This window comes from Dendrobates tinctorius, unplaced genomic scaffold (genome assembly GCF_039654945.1).
Source record: "Dendrobates tinctorius isolate UK_male_01 unplaced genomic scaffold, ASM3965494v1 ptg000069l, whole genome shotgun sequence".
NCBI classification, from domain to species: Eukaryota; Metazoa; Chordata; class Amphibia; order Anura; family Dendrobatidae; genus Dendrobates; species Dendrobates tinctorius.
The window spans coordinates 20,795,278-20,815,897 of NW_027361737.1; the positions used below are offsets into that span (position 1 = coordinate 20,795,278).

Consider the following 20,620-nt stretch of genomic DNA (forward strand, 5'->3'; position numbering starts at 1 on the left):
CCAACAAACATTTTGTCCACAACTGCCAGGAAAATTGTTTGGGATGCAAAGAAAAACTGTGACGTCTGCCTGCGGTCTGGGCTGCAGCCAGACTACACCCCGAGAAACACTGATACCCTTTACCCCTATACAGGGATCTGGATTTATAGCAGAGCCCAGGAGGCGCTGTCTGAATAGGAGCAATGACCAGAGAAGGACGGTCGCCAGAAAGGTGTTCCAATACAGGACACAGAGGCAATGATATCCGAGACTAAATGGTATAAAAACAGTAGGCAGTAGCAAAGTCAGATTCCAGGCCGAAGCCAGAGTCATAAACCAGGAGAGTCGCAGAGGTACAGAATCGTTAGGCAGAAGCAGAGTCAGAAGTCCAGGCAAAAGTCAGAGTCAGTCAAACAGTAATTCACACAATAACACGCAGGGGAACCAAGAATATATCCGGCGGCCTGCAAGAGCAGTCCCAAGGTATTTGAGGGATCAGGTCATCCCTCACAGGCTCCTGGGCTGATGATGTCATCCAGACCGCCCCCAGGACCAGGCTGGATGGTGATGCACCAGCCCCTTCATGACTGACTGAGGAGCGAAGCCTGCGTCCAGCGGACGCCTGCGCAGGAGCCTCATAACTATCGCCGCCATCACTCGGGGTTGAAGCACAGCGCCTCCCAGAGACCGAGGCCGGGACCGCAGGCCACGGGTCAGACGGTGATAGGACAGAACGGCGCCTCCTAGTGGTCGAGGCCGGGACAGCAGGCCCTGAGTCTGACGGTGAGGTGACAGTCCGGCGCCTCCTAATGGCCGAGGCCGGGACAGCAGGCCCTGAGTCTGACGGTGACGTGACAGTACCCCCCCCCCCCCCCCCAAGAGGGGCCTCCGGACCCTCAAAACCCGTTTTGTCAGGGTGGAGGGGGAGAAACCTTCTAATCAACCGCTTTGCACGAATGTCACTAGCGGGGACCCAGGACCTCTCCTCTGGGCCGTTGCCCTTCCAATGCACTAAATATTGCACATATAGTTTCTCACTAGACAGGAATCAAAGATGCCCTGGACTTCGTACTCCAAGGCGCCCTTGACCAAAACTGGAGGAGGAGGGGACTGGACGGGACGAATTGGGGAGCGGTACACCTTGAGGAGGGACTTATGGAAAACATTAGGAATTTTAGACGACTGCGGGAGCTTTAACCGAAACGCTACCGGGTTAATTACCTCTAATATTTCATATGGGCCGATGAACCTGGGACCCAGTTTGGCAGACGGTACCTTAAGTTTGATGTTTCTTGTAGACAGCCAAACCTTGTCACCAACTCCCAGGTGCAGCCCCTGGGATCGTCGTCTATTAGCCGCCGAAGCCTGTCTAATCTGAGCCCCTTTCAAATTAGAGTTTACTTCGGACCAAATTGTCTTCAGACGATGTATATTTTGCTCAACCCCTGGGAGTTCCAACATCTTGGCCGAAAATGATCCAAAGCGCGGATGTAGTCCAAGGTTAAAGAAAGAGGGGGTAGTTTTAATGGAGTCATGGTATCTATTATTGAGAGCGAACTCTGCCAATGGCAAATGTTCCACCCAATCTGACTGATGTGCTGAGACATAGCAGCAGAGGTATTGCTCCAGTGCTTGGTTGGCACGCTCAGTTTGACCATTGGTTTCGGGATGGTATGCCGAGGAGAAGGACAACTCAACACCAATACGTTTACAGAACGCCCTCCAGAACTTCGAGACAAACTGGGTACCCCTGTTGGACACAATATTTGCCGGAACGCCGTGCAAACGTACAACGTGAAGAACAAACAACTTACTTAAAGTTTCAGAGTTAGGCAAGCCAGACAGGGGAACAAAGTGACACTGCTTACTGAACCTGTCCACCACCACCCAGATACAAGTTTTCCCATCAGAGGATGGCAGGTCTTTAATGAAGTCCATGGAGATGTGGGTCCATGGACTCTCAGGGGTGGGCAAGGACTGAAGCCAGCCGGTAGGACGATTATGGGGGGACTTGGCGCGGGCACAGACTTCACAGTCCTTACAGTCCTTGGCCACCAAAAGTTCCTGGTTACCAGCCTAGTGGTATTATTGAGACCAGGATGGCCTGCCAGGATGGAGTCGTGTGATTCTTTTAACACTTGTAAGCGAAAGGTAGCTGGAACGAATAATTATTTGGGGGGTGTAGTGTCAGGAGCTCGCTCTGATGACCTACGGATCTCCTCCAGAAGGTCCAGAGATACTGCCGACACGACAATGCCATTAGCCAATATTGGAACTGGTTCATAGTTCTCGGTTTGTGTGGGGCAAAAGCTGCGGGAGAGGGCATCTGCCCTCACATTTTTAGTTCCGGGGCGAAAGGTGATTAAAAAAAATCAAACCTGGAGAAAAACAAGGCCCACCTGGCCTGCCTAGGATTTAGTCTTTTAGCCGACTCTAGGTAGGTTAGGTTTTTGTGGTCGGTAATAACAGTAACCTTGTGTTTGGCACCTTTGAGGAAGTGGCGCCATTCCTCGAAGGCCCACTTGATTGCCAATAATTCCCGATTGCCGATGTCATAGTTTCTCTCCGTGGCAGAGAATTTGCGGGAAAAAAGGCACATGGGCGAAGCTGAGTGAGGGATGCATTGCCTTGCGAGAGCACTGCTCCCACTCCGACTTCGGAGGCATCTACTTCTACAATAAACGGGTGGTCCAAGTTTGGTTGAATCAACACCGGGTTGGCCACGAAGGACTCTTTTAGTGTAGAAAAAGCCAGAGTTGCCTCAGGATTCCAATTGGTCACGTCCGCCCCTTTCCGGGTAAGGTCCGTGAGTGGCTTGGCAATCTCTGAGAATCCCCTGATGAATTTGCGATAATAATTCGCAAATCCCAAAAATCGCTGCAGTGCTTTCAGCGATTTGGGTTGCACCCAATCCTTAATAGGTTAAATCTTGGCAGGATCCATGCGGAACCCCTTGCCTGAGACCATGTATCCTAAAAACTGCACCTCTTCGGCAAAAAAACCCCCACATTTTTCAAATTTCGCAAACAAAGAGTTTTTCGCGCAGTCTTTGCAGTACTGAACGGAAGTGTTGAGCATGTGTCACAGGGTCAGCAGAATAAATCAAAATGTCGTCCAGATATACGACGACATACACCCCACAAATGTCTCTGAAAATATCGTTGACGAAGTGCTGAAATACTGCAGGAGCGTTACTGAGTCCGAACGGCATTACCAGATACTCAAAATGGCCAAGGGGTGTATTAAAGGCCGTTTTCCATTCGTCCCCATCTCTTATGCGGACCAGGTTATATGCCCCCCGGAGGTCAAGTTTAGTAAACCAGCGGGCTCCCAGTAACTGATTAAAAAGATCAGGAATGAGTGGCAGCGGGTACTGATTTTTTACAGTAATGGCGTTCAGCTCACGGTAATCGATGCATGGTCTAAGTCCACCATCATTTTTCTCTACAAAGAAAAACCCAGCTCCTACAGGTGAGGTGGAAGGTCTAATGAAGCCTTTTCGTAGGCTGTCTGCTATGTAGTCATTCATGGCTTCACGCTCAGGACCAGAGAGGTTGAATATTCTCCCCTTAGGGAGATTGGCACCAGGGACCAAGTCAATAGGACAATCGTATTCTCTGTGAGGAGGTAGTTTCTCAGACTCCACTATGGAGAAAACATCTTCATAATCCCTAAACGCATATGGAATAGAAGGTGTTTTAATTTTAACCTGGTTTACTGAAAAAGACACACAGTTACTCTGACACCATGGACTCCAGCGCACAACGTCTCCTATGCGCCAGTCAATAACCGGATTATGTTGGTGCAACCATGGCATGCCTAACACAACTGAATCTGATAAATTGTATATAACAAAAAATGACATTTGTTCGTTATGTAATGTCCCCACTGACATAGAAATTTCGGCAGTAATGAATTCCACGCCTCCCTGGAATATAGATGTACCATTAATCGCAGTAGTCTGAATAGGCACTTTCAGCCTTGACAGAGGTACACCAAGGCTCTTAGCAAATAAAAAATCCATAAGGTTAACGGCAGCACCACAATCCACATAAGCCTTCACACACAGACGTTTCTTAGCAAAAGAAAGGGAAACTGGTAACAACAGTTTGGCCGCATTTGAGGGCAATACCTGGCCCCCAGAGCTGTCCAGGGGGTGATGATCCAGGAATGTGGATTTCCAACAGCCAGCATTTTCCTTGAAGCTTCCAGGCTGCAGCATGCTTGAGCCTGAAAGTGACCTTCCAGGCTGTGCAATGTAACAGGTGTTTCTGCCGAGAATCAGCTCAGTCAGGAGGAAGAATAAAAAAGGTAAGGAAAACTGCTTTTATATGTGTTAAGTATAGACACAAGAGCAGTTTTATTTTTTGGGCCGGATATAATGTGACGTCTGCCTGAGGTCTGGACTGCAGCCAGACAGCACCCCGAGAAACACTGATACCCTTTACCCCTATACAGGGATCTGGATTTATAGCAGAGCCCAGGAGGCACTGTCTGAATAGGAGCAATGACCAGAGCAGGACGGTCGCCAGAAAGGTGTTCCAATACAGGACACAGAGGCAATGATATCCGAGACTAAATGGTATAAAAACAGTAGGCAGTAGCAAAGTCAGATTCCAGGCCGAAGCCAGAGTCATAAACCAGGAGAGTCGCAGAGGTACAGAATCGTTAGGCAGAAGCAGGGTCAGAAGTCCAGGCAAAAGTCAGAGTCAGTCAAACAGTAATTCACACAATAACACGCAGGGGAACCAAGAATATATCCGGCGGCCTGCAAGAGCAGTCCCAAGGTATTTGAGGGATCAGGTCATCCCTCACAGGCTCCTGAGCTGATGATGTCATCCGGACCGCCCCCAGGACCAGGCTGGATGGTGATGCACCAGCCCCTTCATGACTGACCGAGGAGCGAAGCCTGCGTCCAGCGGACGCCTGCGCAGGAGCCTCATAACTATCGCCATCACTCGGGGTTGAAGCACAGCGCCTCCCAGAGACCGAGGCCGGGACCGCAGGCCACGGGTCAGACGGTGATAGGACGAGTGGTCGAGGCTGGGACAGCAGGCCCTGAGTCTGACGGTGATGTGACAGTCCGGCGCCTCCTAATGGCCGAGGCCGGGACAGCAGGCCCCGAGTCTGACGGTGAGGTGACAGTCCGGCGCCTCCTAATGGCCGAGGCCGGGACAGCAGGCCCTGAGTCTGACGGTGACGTGACAAAAACCCACACATAACATCAACTGAAATACTGGACTCTCTGAAAACTAGTGGTGTGGCTGTTTCAAGATGCACAATAAGGAGGCACTTCAATAAAAATGAGCTGCATGGTCAAGTAACCAAAAGAAAGCCATTCCTGCGCAAATACCACAAATTATCTCGCCTACAATATGCAAAATAGCACAGAGACAAGCCTCAAAAAATTCTGAAACAAGTTAATTTGGAGTGATGACACTAAAATTGAACTTTTTGGTCACAACCATAAACGTTACATTTGGAGAGAGGGCAATGAGGTCTATGATGAATGGAACACCATTCCTACTGTAAAGCACGGAGGTGTATCGCTGATGTTTTGGTGATGTGTGAGCTACAAAGGCACAGGAAACTTGATCAAAGTTGAAGGAAAGATGAATGTAGCACGTTAACAGCAAATACTGGAGGCAAATTTGCAATCATCAGTCCGGAAGCTGCTCATGAGAAATACTTGGACGTTCCAACATGACAACTATCCAAAACACAAGGCCAAGTCAACCTGTCATTGGCTACAGCAGAACAAAGTGAAAGTTCTGGAGTGGCCATCTCAGTCTCCTGACCTCAATATTTTTATTTTCCAATAATTTTTATTAAATTTTAAAATTTTTAACAGGAAAGGAAGGTAGGAAAGGGAAGGGTTAGGAATAGGAAAGAAATCCCCATGTGAAGACAGAGAGACCCCCAGATGGGGGATAGACAGGCAAACATACATAAAGTAGCAAAATTATATCATAGATAATGGTAATATATTTATTAGTAGCATGTATCAACTTCAGTATGAACCTGATACATATCCCTAAAGAAAACAAAAAAAAACCCCCAAAAAAACTAGTAGCTATAAGTGTAAGGTTACCAGTCCCGTCCGTACCACTACCAATGGTACTAAGACCAGTTTGGAGGCAGAAAAAAAAATGGTTCAATCCAAAACTACAAAGCGGAATACTATTGTTTTAATTTTACCCCTACTAAATATTAATCTGTCAAAGTATAATATACTCAGATAGTTTACCCTGGAGCAAAAAAGAAAATAATAACGTAAATATAAAGACCGAATCCTAGCAATATTCAAATATATAAATAGTTTACTCCTGTGGAAAAGAAAGGACAAATGAGGACAAAACCGCCACTATCATCTGAAACCTTACAGTCTTTAAATACTTTCATGTAGGATTAAGGTCAGCTTTAGAACGTCTGGAGAATTCAGGAACATCTTCCGATGATATTATTCCGATGTTTCTCAAAAAATCAATGCCTTCCTCCGGTGAAGAGATGACAGTCATTTTTGCGGCAAATTTGACCTGTAGAGAAGAATGTTGAGTCCAGTTGTAGGGGATATCAGCACGGCGTAGTTCCTTTGTTATAGTATAAAATGATTTTCTTTTCCGCCAGATGTCCTTAGAGAGATCTTTGTAGAAAGATAAGTGTCTATATGAAGATGAAGTAAATGATGGTTCCTTTGCAATATTTAGGAGCGTATTTCTAATCCAGTTGGGATAAAATGTCACAATGACGTCTCTGGCAACGTCAGATGGAAGGGAGGGAGGTCTGCGGATTCTGAACGCTTTTTCAATCAGATTTTTTTCTTCAGCATGAGGAAGGATTTGTTGGATCATTGACGACATGTAACTTTTTAATTGAAATGACGGAACTTTCTCGGGGATCCCTCTTATCTTAATATTATTTCTTCTTTTAAAGTCTTCGTATGAAGCCAGATTGTCTCTAAAAGAGTCTATATCCTTTTGCATTTTTTCCAGGGACTCTGTAAATGTGGGCAAACACTTAATTTCTTCAAAGCATACATGTCCAGATTCTGAATAGGGAGGCCTATCCGTTCCAGCATTGTGCAGAGAGATGGCTGTGGATTTAGTAGAATTAAGGTGAAAGTCTTCCATGAGGAAAAACAGCGTCTTTTGGAAAAGTCTTTTAATAGAAGCCTCCGATGTTATCTTTAGCTTAGAATCTAATATTTCAGTTTTCGATTCAGACGTTACTTCTAAATTTGTATCTGTGATGTGATTTCCCCATATTATTTCTACAGACTTAATCAAAGCTTTAAACACTTTAAGTATAAAGTCACCTGTAGGATGTCTATCAGTAGCAGGTATTCTGTCAATTAATGATGTAGTGGAGGTATTATAATTTTTACAAATATTACTAAATTTTTCTCCAATATCAGAGTCAGAGCATCCATCTCCCCCATCCTCTGAAAAGGAGTCTGAGGAATTATATCTTTCAGACTCCATGTCAGCAGACGAATCATTACTCCCAGATTCAGATGTCCCCTCATCCAAAAATTCCCCAGAATCTATACTTTGCAAGTCTTCCAATGAATTAAATTAATTATATTTATAGTCTGATAGGCCTTTTATATTATTACTGGAATCATAGAAATGAGAGTCATATCCTTTTGTCTTCTCTCCTTCCCCTGACCTATAATAGTCCTTCCCTATTTTCCCTGGAACAAACGGTGCATCATGTCTGAGTCTGCCATCTACAGCTAACTTGGGTGATAAAGATCTACAAGGACTACGTCGTATTGGAGATTCATCAAACCGATTCCCTTCCCCCGATACTGCCCGTCCATATAGAGAATTAATCCCTATGCCGTTAGAAAGATTTGGAGCTTCCCTTCCCTGTTTAGCATTATTTCCCCCCATGCACCTATCTATTCCTGCCATATCTAAAGTACCTTCCTCGATGTCTCCCCAACCCCTGTCTGATCCTGAAGTCCCCATAATATCCATCAACATATTAGTCTGTCTTTCTGTAATTTTTCTTAATGTCTTATCCAAGTCTGCTGCTGCATCATTTAAAATATTAATAACTCCCATATCTGCTGCTGACAGGTAGTCATCTACTCCTGCAATCACTTTTAAATTTACCGCCTTTTCTCCTGAGCTTCTGGTTGCTCCCGCAGCCACTGAAGGAATCACCGTTGTTTCTTGCATATTACCAGCTGTTCCTGTGACCACTTTTGAAATTGCCGTCACTTCTCCTGATCTCCTGGCCTCTGAACAAAACACCGCAGCCTCCCCCAGGCTCCCAGCCGCTCCTGCAACCATTTTTCTGGCTGCTCCTGCAGCCGCTGGAGAAGACACTGCCACCTCCTTGGGTTTCCCCGGCAGCCGCTGATAAACTCCCCGCCGCTTCTCCTGGACATCCACTTTTCCCCACCGCTGTTTCCTCCAGATTCCTGGCTGCTCCTGCAGCTGCTGAAAACACCGCCGCTTTCCTCCGTTTCCTGGCCGCTCCAGCGGCAGCCGACAAACTCAGCGCCGCTACTCCTGGGCTCCCGATCTCCTCTGAAGGTACCGACATCCTCAACGCTGCATTTCCAGGCCGTCCAGCTGCTCCCGCAGCCACTTGACAAGTCCCCGCCGCTCTCTCCAGGTCCCGATCTGCATCTGCTGTTGCCGGCTTGAGATATGCTGAATCATGCCGGCGTCCTCCTTTCCCCGCCGGCACCGCCACTGCTCCGGTACCCGCCGCGGGTTTCTTAGATGTCATCTCACCCCCAGCGTGGCGTTCACCACCGCTCCGGACCAGCGCCGACCTCGGGAAGGAATTTTTTTTTTCCCGCGGTCCTCCTGCTTTGATGTTCCCCGCGGCTCCCCGACGCTGCTGCAGACTTGGCTCCTCAGGTGCTGGAGCCGCTGTCTGTACAACCTCCTTCATATTTACCGCTCGGGGAGTCCAAGTAGGCTGCTGGATCATCTCTCTCCCCTTCTCCTGCCAGGTCGCTGCTTTGCTTTAGAAGGGAGGCCTACCTCAGGTCCTTTCAGAGGGCTTTTGATAGCATAAACAAAGTTTTTCTTTGCTGGATCCAGGATTTCTTTGTCCCTTTTCACTCCAGGCATGTTTAAGCAGATTTAGAAGTCCAAAATTCCACTTTTAAGTAAGCTTTTGCAAGCTTAATTAGGGGAATAGCAGGAGCTCCTTGTAAACAGGTCTGCTCCCTTCCCCTGCAAACCACGCCCCCCCGACCTCAATATTTTTGAGCCACTCTGGTGAGATCTCAAGCACGCAGTTCATGCTAGACAGCCCAGGAATTTACAGGAAGTGGAGGCTTTTTGCCAAGAAGAGTGGGCAGCTTTCCCATCTGAGAAAATAAAGAACCTCATCCATAATTACCATAAAAGACTTCAAGCTGTCATTGATGTTAGAGGGGGCTATATACGGTATTAAGAAATGGGGTATGTGAACTTTTGATCAGGGTCATTTGAATGTTTTGGGCTGTCATTAGGATTTAAAAAAAAGAAAACACAGTAGTTTGACAATAAATGGCTTCACCCAACCACTAACCAGGAGTGGAGAAAAAGGCTTGGTGTTAGTCATATTCTCTGAAAAAAAGGCCAAGAAAGCAAAAATTCTGCTGGGGTATGTAAACTTTTGAGCACAACTGTATCTCTAAAGCTCTTTAATGGGCTGTATGGGCTATTCCCTCACTAAAGGGAACCCGTCAACAGGTTTGGTCAATATAATATATGACCATCACTTTTCAGGGCAAATATACAGAATTCTATAATGCTGTATATAAGTCCCCAACTTGACATGTAAGACAAGAAAAATAACTTATTATACTCACCTGCGAGGAGGTCCGGTCTGAGGGGTGTCGTTGGTTTTGGTCCTGCGCCTTGCACCTTTTTGCGATCCCCGTCCTCCTTCTTGCATCATGTGGATGACGATTCCTCACGTCGTCCACAGTCTCTTCAGCATCATGCTCCTACACAGGTGTACTTCTTGGCTCTGTTGAGGACAGAGCACGGTACTTTTCTCTGCCCTCAACAGAACAGAGAAGTACACCTGCGCAAAGAGTGTGATGCCAGGGACCCTGTGTGGATGACGCAGGGACGCATCAACCACACGAAGCAAGGAGGATGGTGATCAGGACTGTGGAGTCGGTAAGCCAAACCTCCGACACCTCAATTTCCATGACACCGACTGAAATCCTCATACATGGCTCATGTTTAAGCTTAAGTGATAAATTTACTGTAGTAAAATGGTAACATCAGGCTTTTAATCCTTATTATGATACAATGATCAAGCCATTTAGATAGAACATAAAATATTTATTGGAATACTTTAGAACAAAAATGTTTTTTTTGCATATTTACAATTTATTATACACCATGCAGTAAGTGGAAAAAACAGTTTTCAACAAAAACGTACTGAATAAAATTTGTGCAGTCTATGAATTTGTTCTAAGACATAGAATTGCCTCCATCAGATCCTCCTTCATAGATAACCTAAAATCTGACCTAATAATTTTAAGGCAAGAGAACAACCTCCCTACACTAACTTGGGTTGGTGGCAAAGCCGTAACCACATGGGCAACAGCTCTAACAATTTCAAGGTGTAAAGGAATTGTCTCATGCACAGTCAGTTTTGATGAACGACTTGACCATATTTCATCAACATTTTTCACATGATCTCAGTCGTAGAAGAGTTCAATCTGTTTTCTATGGGAGTGGAATCTTTTTCCCTGCGGCAACGCTTTGACTGCTCCATGTTGTCCAAATACTTGTCAAAATCAAAACTTCTCATCTGATGAGGATGAAGATATGGCAGCAGTAGCACTGTCAGGACCCAAGTCCTCTTGCTCTTGGCTGTCCTATAGCTCACTCATCCTAACTGCTACCTCAGTCAGAGCTTCTTTTCCTTTAGTAAGCTGTTGATCATCAAGCAGTATACGATGACTCGGGTTCACATAAACAGCCGCCAGAAGAATTTTATTTTCCAATAGCTGTCTCTCTCCGTTTCATTGAAGCAGCAATGCCATCTGCGATTAAACCTCCTCTTTGGGACAGACAAACCAACAAGTTCTTCCACTGCTTTATAAAAGTGACAGGAGTTAAATCCTCAGCTTGTAACATTTTAGTCACTGTAAATGGGTAATGAAGCAATTCATTCAATTCAGCCACCTGTGTCCATTGATCTTCATGTAGTGTTACCTGAGGGTTGGCCATAGGGTTCAGCTCAAGCAATCACTCAGTCAATAAAGAAGTGCTGCCCCACCGGGTGGCTTGAACCACAATTGCCCCTTTCCCAGCACGTCTCTTCAAAATGGAATCAATTTTAGGTGTTCTGGCGGCAATAGCCAATTTCCTCGCTTTGCTAATCAGAGTTCCAGCATGTCCCTCTTGCAGACTGTCTTATTGCCAGTTGCAGCGTGTGCACAACACAGCACTTATGATGAATAGGAAAACAGCTTCAACAAGATCACCTAATTGTAAAAAATCATTTTGCTGTTCTTCTGTAGTAAGATCTGTCTTTTCCTCCGTTATGGGAACAGGACTGCGGCCTTCCATCTCCAACATACTGAATGTGAAATTTTCTTCTAGCTGCTGTTCATTACTCTCATTCATCAGTTTAATTGTACTTATCATGTTTGAAGCATTATCAGTTAAAATAGCAAGGACCAGTTCTTTTGCGAGTTCGTAATCTTGCAGAACTTTTTCCACTAAGGTCTGGGGAAACTGGCTGCTGTGATGAGCTTTATCTTTTATTGCCAGCGTCTTAAGCCCCCATCACACATAGCGATCTCGTTAGCGAGATCGCTGCTGAGTCACAAGTTTTGTGATGCAACAGTGATCTCACCAGCGAGATCTCTGTGTGTGACACTTACCAGCACCCGGCCCCCCTGCCGGTTATCGCTGATTGTCCGGGAATGGCCAGAACATTTTTTTGATCGCTGGTCAGCATGCATCACTGCGTGTGACAGGCGGGAGACCAACAATCAGGAGCTGGTAACTAAGGTACACAGAGGGTCTCTAAGCGGCGCGCAGCGCTTAGAAACCCGATGTGTACCTTAGTTACCAGCGCACTGGTGCAGGGAGCTGGTAACCAAGGTACACATCGGGTTTCTAAGTGCCGCGCGCCGCTTAGAAATCCGATGTGTACCTTGGTTACCAGCTCCTTGCACCAGCGCGCTGGTAACTAAGGTACACAGTGGATAACTAAGCGACGTGCGTCGCTTGTTACCCTCCTGTCGCTGATCGCTGGTGAAGCTGCCTGTTTGGCAGCTCACCAGCGATCATGTAGCGACACACCAGCGATCCTGACAAGGTCATATCGTTGTCGGGATCGCTGGTGCGTCGCTATGTGTGACAGAGGCCTTAGTAACAAATTTTTTTTTGTCACAAACATATTGAACGTTGATAACAAAATAGTTCACTCTGTGACGTGTGCAGGCATCCATTTTAAGAAACACAATGCATCTTGAGTGTCTTTTTAAGATCTTCCTTTTGGTTAAGGGTTTCTTCAATCACTAATTTTCTAATACTTTCTCTTTCCAGAAAAACACCAATTTTGCGGGCCATTTCTCCATTTAAGAGCTGTAAAAGCCAATGATAATGGTACAGTCCTTCACAACAAGCTCGATGAGCTGTTTTTTAAACACATCTGCTGTCACTGTTACAAGATATTTTGTAAATGACAAAGTTACTGTAAGTAATGTTTGAGATGCTCTTTCCTCCTCCTTTGCCTGGCGGGAAGTGCTGGGCTCTGGTTTCTTGGTGCTACTGTGATCTTTTTCAATCACAGCTTTGTAAACTTCTGGGTGGAAGCGTTGTAAATGTCTTTTTAGATTGGGAGCTCTTGAAGGAGCATTTTTACCACTGCCTGAGTATGCACTGATTTTGGCATCACAGCATTTGTTTTCCTCTGGGTCACTTATACACTGACACACAATGTTTTTTTAATTTTGAGTCAATGTGAAATGCTCATATACAGCTGACTTCATAAGATGCTTCTAAAACATTTTGTAATTATGTAAATTAGCTATAAAAATAATTTTGTCCAGTAAAAAAATAAAGTATATTGTAATTCTTGCAATAGGAAATAAGACAATCTTTGCATAAATCAATACAGCAGATAAGTATAACGTTTGTAAAATATGATAGCTTTACTCTGAACTTTCAATGTCAGGCTTGTCTCAGCGTACAGCTCACTAAATGCTTCACATCATATTTCTTCACAGTCTCTGAAGAAAGAGGGAGCATGTTTGTGCTGACAAATATATACAGTGCCTACAAGTAGTATTCAACCCCCTGCAGATTTAGCAGGTTTACACATTGGGAATTAACTTGGCATTGTGACATTTGGACTGTAGATCAGCCTGGAAGTGTGAAATGCACTGCAGCAAAAAAGAATGTTATTTCTTTGTTTAATTTTTTTTAAATTGTGAAAAGTTTATTCAGAGGGTCATTTATTATTCAACCCCTCAAACCACCAGATTTCTGTTTGGTTCCCCTAAAGTATTAAGAAGTATTTCAGGCACAAAGAACAATGAGCTTCACATGTTTGGATTAATTATCTCTTTTTCCAGCCTTTTCTAACTATTTAAGACCCTCCCCAAACTTGTGAACAGCACTCATACATGGTCAACATGGGAAAGACAAAGGAGCATTCCAAGGCCATCAGAGACAAGATCGTGGAGGGTCACAAGGCTGGCAAGGGGTACAAAACCCTTTCCAAGGAGTTGGGCCTACCTGTCTCCACTGTTGGGAGCATCATCCGGAAGTGGAAGGCTTATGGAACTACTGTTAGCCTTCCACAGCCTGGACAGCCTTTGAAAGTTTCCTCCCGTGCCGAGGCCAGGCTTGTCCGAAGAGTCAAGGCTAACCCAAGGACAACAAGGAAGGAGCTCCGGGAAGATCTCATGGCAGTGGGGACATTGGTTTCAGTCAATACCATAAGTAACGTACTCCACCGCAATGGTCTCCATTCCAGACGAGCCCGTAAGGTACCTTTACTTTCAAAGCGTCATGTCAAGGCTCGTCTACAGTTTGCTCATGATCACTTGGAGGACTCTGAGACAGACTGGTTCAAGGTTCTCTGGTCTGATGAGACCAAGATCGAGATCTTTGGTGCCAACCACACACGTGACGTTTTGAGACTGGATGGCACTGCATACGACCCCAAGAATACCATCCCTACAGTCAAGCATGGTGGTGGCAGCATCATGCTGTGGGGCTGTTTCTCAGCCAAGGGGCCTGGCCATCTGGTCCGCATCCATGGGAAGATGGATAGCACGGCCTACCTTGAGATTTTGGCCAAGAACCTCCGCTCCTCCATCAAGGATCTTAAGATGGGTCGTCATTTCATCTTCCAACAAGACAACGACCCAAAGCACACAGACAAGAAAACCAAGGCCTGGTTCAAGAGGCAAAAAATCAAGGTGTTGGAGTGGCCTAGTCAGTCTCCTGACCTTAACCCAATTGAAAACTTGTGGAAGGAGCTCAAGATTAAAGTCCACATGAGACACCCAAAGAACCTAGATAACTTGGAGAAGATCTGCATGGAGGAGTGGGCCAAGATAACTCCAGAGACCTGTGCCGGCCTGATCAGGTCTTATAAAAGACGATTATTAGCTGTAATTGCAAACAAGGGTTATTCCACAAAAAATTAAACCTAGGGGTTGAATAATAATTGACCCACACTTTTATGTTTAAAATTTATTAAAATTTAACTGAGCAACATAACTTTTTGGTTTGTAAGATTTATGCATCTGTTAATAAATCCTGCTCTTGTGTGAAGTTTGAAGGCTCTAACTTATTTGCATCTTATCAAACCTGCTAAATCTGCAGGGGGTTGAATACTACTTGTAGGCACTGTATGTCCTCATCGATCCTATTACTGTATTTCCACATTTGAGATGTTCGAAAACAGTTTTTCCCCTTATATTCTATGTATAGTGTATATATGTCATCAGAGCAGCTAATTTCTCCAAACATGAGCTAAGAGGAAAAACAAACTAAGTCATCAAGCAGAGACAACATATATACTGGACTATAGATTTATGCAGTTTATAGAAAGTTTAGATATGCTTTAAGTACTTACCTTCCTTAATCCTGCTTTCCTGTTCACTCCACAAGTTCTGAGATGAATGTAGGCTTTCCTTCCCTGTGTGTTTAATTTTTCCCCTTAGGCTACTTTCACACATCCGGTGTGTGGGGTCCGGCGGCGTGCGGCGAAAAGCCGGGCCGCCGGATCCGGCCTGCAGCCGTGACACCGGATGTGTGTGCAGCGAGACGATACGGCTCGGACATTATTAAAGGAGCCGCAGGACGAGGTGGACAGAGGCAGCCAATGAGACAGCTGCTGAAAGGGAGGTGAGGGGAGGAGAGGATAGGAGAGGGGAGGGGAGGGGAGTGGAGAGAGAGAGACATAGGGGGTTAACACTTAGTGTCCAGGCAAGAGAATCTCTCTCTCTTGCCGGGCACTTGTGGGGTTAACCCCACAGAGAGATATCTCTCTCTCACCCAGACACTGTGAGTGTTAACCCCACAAGTGCCCGGCGAGAGAGATCTCTCACAAGTGTCCGGGTGACAAAGAGAGATCTCTCTCTCGCCGGGCACTTGTGGGGTTAACATTCACAGAGTCCGGGCATGCGCTGTGGAAAAAGCCGGTCCGGCGCTGACAAAAAACGTTGCAGGGAACGTTTTTTGCAGATGCCGGACGGCTAATTTATGCCGTGTCCGGCAACAACCGGACACGACGCATAACCATCCGGCACGATGCGGCGCCCATGAAAGCTTATGGGACAAAACCGGATCCGGTGCTGGATCCGGTTATTAAAAATGTCGCCGCATCGTGCCGGATGACAAAAACCGGATGTGTGAAAGAGGCCTTATCCGTAGAAGAGAAGCTTCACTAATTATTATGAACATAAACTGCAGCACAGATTCATCTCAGCTAAAAGTCTACACCTTAAATCAGGAATAGGACTTTTTTTTTTGGTTGTCTGAGTCGTTCTATTTTATACCGACCACCAAAATGGGCTCCCACTGACTCCACAGCCCTGATGGTTATAGTAAAAAGATGGGAGGTGCTGGACGAAGACCAGCGACACCCCTCAGACCAGACTGCCCTGCTAGTGAGTATAATAAAAGTTCTTTTTCTTCTCTTACAGGTCATGTTGGGGACAGATATAGAATTAAAGAACCTGGTGACAGGTTTCCTTTAATCCATCACCGGTAAAGCAGGTAAAAGATTTGCTGTTGCTGTGAACCCACAACATGCGGTCAAAGGAGCTATCGATGGAAGAGAAACAGACCATCAATAAACTGAAAAAAAATCCACCAGAGAGATAGCGGAAATTTTAGGAGTGGCCCAATCAACAGTTTGATACATTCTGCAAAATAAAACAGCGTACTGGCAGGTTTGGGAACTCAAAAGGCTTGGACGTCCATGGTAGGCAACAGTGGTGGATGATCGAATAAATGTTTTAATTGTGAAGAAAAAAAACCTTCATGACAAGCACCCAAGTGCAGAAAACTCTCCAGGATCTCCAGGAAGTAGGTGATTCAGTACCTAAGTCTACCATAAAGACAAGGCTTCATTAGCCAAATTCCAAGGGTTCACCTCAAGGTGCAAACCATTAGTCAGCCTTAAAAATACAAAGGCCAGATCAGAATTTGACAAAAAAAAAAAAAAAAAGCCATGTAAAGATCCCACCTCCATTCTAGAAACGCATTCTTAAGGGTTACATATAGCGATATCGCTATAACGTCACCGATTTTGTGACGTGCTAGCGATATCGCTATGTCTGATACTTACCTCCGACCGGCTCCCCCGCTGTCCATCGCTGATCGCGCGAGATCGGCCGGGTCCATTTCTCGTCGGGCGCTTCATGCTGTAACGACGAGCGACGCGTGGAGGCGGGCGGGAGGACGTCGGGATCGCTGTGTGTGAAAGGTGAGTATCGTGTGCTGTATCGCTGCTGCAACGCTGTGAGGTCTGCCTGTGTGACAGCTCACTAGCAATCATTTAGTGATGCACGGATCGCTGGTGCATCGCTAAATGTAAAGGGGCCTTTAGGACAGATGAAACTAAGATCAACCTTTACCAGAATGATGGGAAGAAGAAAGTATGGAGAAGGCTTGGAACAGCTCATGATCCAAAGCTCAGCACATTCTCTATAAAACCCGGTGGAGGCAGTGTGATGGCATGGGCATGCATGGCTCCCAACGGCGCTGGGTCACTAGTGTTTACTAATAATGTGACTGACGACAGAAGCAGCCGGATGAACCCTGAAGTGTACCGGGCGATACTTTCTGCTCAGATTCAACCAAATGCAGCAAGATTGATTGGATGGCGCTTCCCAGTATAGATGAATACTGACCCAAAACATCTCAACCCCATTGAGAAGCATTTCACATGGTTAAAGGGAATCTGTCACCCCATTTTTGGCCTATAAGCTGCGGCCACATTCTGTAATGCTGTAGATAAGCCCCCGATGTAACCTGAAAGATAAGAAAAAAGAGTTAGATTATACTCACCTGGGGCGGTCCGGTCCGATGGGTGTCGCGGTCCGGTGCCTCCCATCTTCATACGATGATGTCCTCCTCCTTGCTTCTCCCTCGGCTCCTGCGCAGGCGTACTTTATCTGCCCTGTTGAGGGCAGAGCAGAGTACTGCAGGGCGCAGGCGCTGGACCTCTCTGACCTTTCCCGGCGCCTGTGCACTGCAGTACTCTGCCCTCAACAGGGCAGAGAAAGTACGCAGGAGCCGAGGGAGAAGCAAGGAAGAGAACATCATTGTATGAAGATGGGAGGCGCCGGACCGGACCTCGACACCCACCACACCCGCCCCCCGGTGAGTATAATCTAACGTGTTTTTGTTATTTTTCAGGTTTCATCGGGGGCTTATCTACAGCATTACAGAATGCTGTAGATAAGCCCCTGATGGCGGTGGCCGCAGCTGATAGGTCAAAAATTAGGTGACAGATTCCCTTTAAGCCAAAACTTAAAAGGGGTTGTCCACTACTAGGACAACCCCTTCTTGATAGAAAGGTTTGGGGCCGATAAAGTAAAGAAAAGCTTATACTCGCCTACCATGCCGGTGCCGTTCCAGATATGACAGCACTCGCGTTTCCGGGGCTCCCGTGCGGTTGTTATGACACGTGAGCTCGGGCACTCAATCAGTGCTGGCGTCACTGCCCCCACCTTCAGACAAATCGAACATTAAGAGGAAGTGAGAGATCAGCCGCAGCCCGGACTTCCTGATGAGGTTTGATTTGTCCAAAGGTGGGGACAGTGACTCTTTGGGATGAGAGACTCTACAGCCGGCTGACCCCGGCCTAATGGGTAGGTGCAGCGTTTTTGTTTAGAGTTTGTTATTGGTTTCTCTCCTTTTGCAGTTTTTGGCCTCTGATGTTACTTTTGAGCATTTTTACAGTGTTTTACGGTCGTTACGTTATTTTAGTCGTGTTTTCCGGTCTTTTTTAAGCTCCTTTCAAACAATAAAGTAAAAACTCTGGCAACTTCCTTAACAAGCTTCCTGAGCATCTTTGGAGCTTCCCAGTGACGTTCAGGTCGCTCCTTTTTGCCTCTTTGGAAACCTGAAGCAGTTAAGCTTCGCATCCATAGACGGAGTGTTAGCACCGCAGGCACAAGGCAACACAGATTCATCCTGTTAAGCGTTTCGCCGGCGCTTTGTCAGGTGGTTGTTGTGCACATACCTACAGAGTATGTTAAGCGTCCATACATTGCACGGGCAGGCCGGGCCCAGGGTCCTGCAGCGTCTCTGCTCCGGTGGGCTCACACGGCTGTATGTCGTGGACCGTATACAGACCACAATGCCCAGCAGTATGCCTACCTGGCTGTGACTTTTTGGGGTCAGTCTGGGTATTGCAGTCCGTATACAGATATGAAATATGACCGCTGGACCCCAGCCTAACAGAGATGGTGGTGGTCCTAAGTGGGACCCCCACCATACCATCTATATGTTATGATGACACAGTAGTGGTCTCGCTGCCAGCAGACCTCCCCTACAGACCCAATAATCACATTATATAGAAAAGGGGTTTCACACTTCCAGCAATGTGGACCCCGAACACTGGCAGGTATGGAAAGTAACGACACTGGGTGCTCCTCACCCTTCCCCTCTGTTCCAGTCTGTTTTTACTGCAGCAGTGACATCACGTCAATCACAACCGCACGTCACCGCTGCAGCCAATCACTACTGAGCCGGTAATGACGGCATGAGCTACTGTGCTCAGCGATTGGCTGCAGCGGTGATGCGCGCTGTCGACGTGATGTCACTGCTGGAAAAAACAGAGTGGAGCGCGAGTACCAGCCGGTGCACCGTGTCCGCACCTCACATGCCCGCCTCTGGGGGCCCTGCTGCTGAATGTGGGAGACCCCTCTAATATAACACTAGCCCACCCCGGTGCCGCCATCATCCGCTCCATTACCGTCCCCACACTGGAACTTCTGGGCTACATGATGGCGGCTCCTCCGGGCAGCGCCATGTGTCAGCACACGAGAGGCGGCAGCCCCGATCAGTGCGAGCACCGGAGCCATGTCTGCCGGGAGGGCGCCGGCTGCTGGACGCGTCTGACGTGCAAGATGTACAGGATCTCACCCGCTCCGCCCACTGCCGGCTCCGCTTTATCTCCAGCCCCGAGGCCGGACTCTGCCATCCGCAGCCGAACCGAACCGGCAGGTAGATGCTAGAGCCTAGTGGGTTAAAGGACCTTTGATGACGTCACGACCATGTGGTTAGTCACGTGTATGGGCTGGGAGGAGCCAGAATATGGGCGGTGCTTCTTTACGTAGGGCGTCCGATCAGATCCTGAGAGCGGCGGCAGCAGCGGTCTGTACCTACGTACGTAGTGATCGTGACTGGTGAGGAGGCCGGCCTGTGCAGTTTACACCGAGCTGCGCTGCAGGAGGGCACCGTGCGGTACCTGATTATGGCCCTGTCACCCTAAGCGATGCACCAGCGATCCCGACAACGATACGACCCGGTCAGGATCGCTGGTGCATCGCTAAGTGGTGGCTAGTGAGCTGCCAAACAGGCAGATCTCACTAGCGATGTTGCGACGCAGCAGCTGTCGTTACTTACCTGTCAGACATGGCGATGAAGCCGTCCTCCCACCCGCATCCACGCGTCGCTGCCAGCGGCCAACGAGGAACGGCCCAGGACGTTCTTGCGCGATCAGCGATAACCAGTGGGGGAGCTGTCGGAGGTAAGTATCAGACATAGCGATATCGCTGCTACGTCACAAAATCGTTGACGCTTTAGCGATATTGCTAGCGATAGCTTAGTGTGATGGGGCCTTTACACGGACCCAGCTCTGCCGGAGACGGGCGGCACGTTACACGGACCCAGCTCTGCCGGAGACGGGCGGCACGTTACACGGACCCAGCTCTGCCGGAGACGGGCGGCACGTTACACGGACCCAGCTCTGCCGGAGACGGGCGGCACGTTACACGGACCCAGCTCTGCCGGAGACGGGCGGCACGTTACACGGACCCAGCTCTGCCGGAGACGGGCGGCACGTTACACGGACCCAGCTCTGCCGGAGACACGTTACACGGACCCAGCTCTGCCGGAGACACGTTACACGGACCCAGCTCTGCCGGAGACACGTTACACGGACCCAGCTCTGCCGGAGA

At 47.4% G+C, this 20,620-nt stretch overlaps 1 protein-coding gene across 4 annotated transcripts in view; it reads right to left on the reverse strand.

The window, feature by feature from the left end:
- AMMECR1L (AMMECR1 like) overlaps nt 1-19,740 on the reverse strand; it is a 91,590-nt gene extending 71,850 nt beyond the window's left edge. For all 4 annotated transcript variants that reach the window (XR_012233347.1, XM_073581153.1, XM_073581152.1 and 1 more), the window contains exon 1: nt 19,584-19,740. The gene's annotated coding sequence lies outside the window, so the exon portion shown is untranslated. The remainder of the gene's footprint in view (nt 1-19,583) is intronic.
- Between the last annotated feature and the right edge of the window lie 880 nt (nt 19,741-20,620).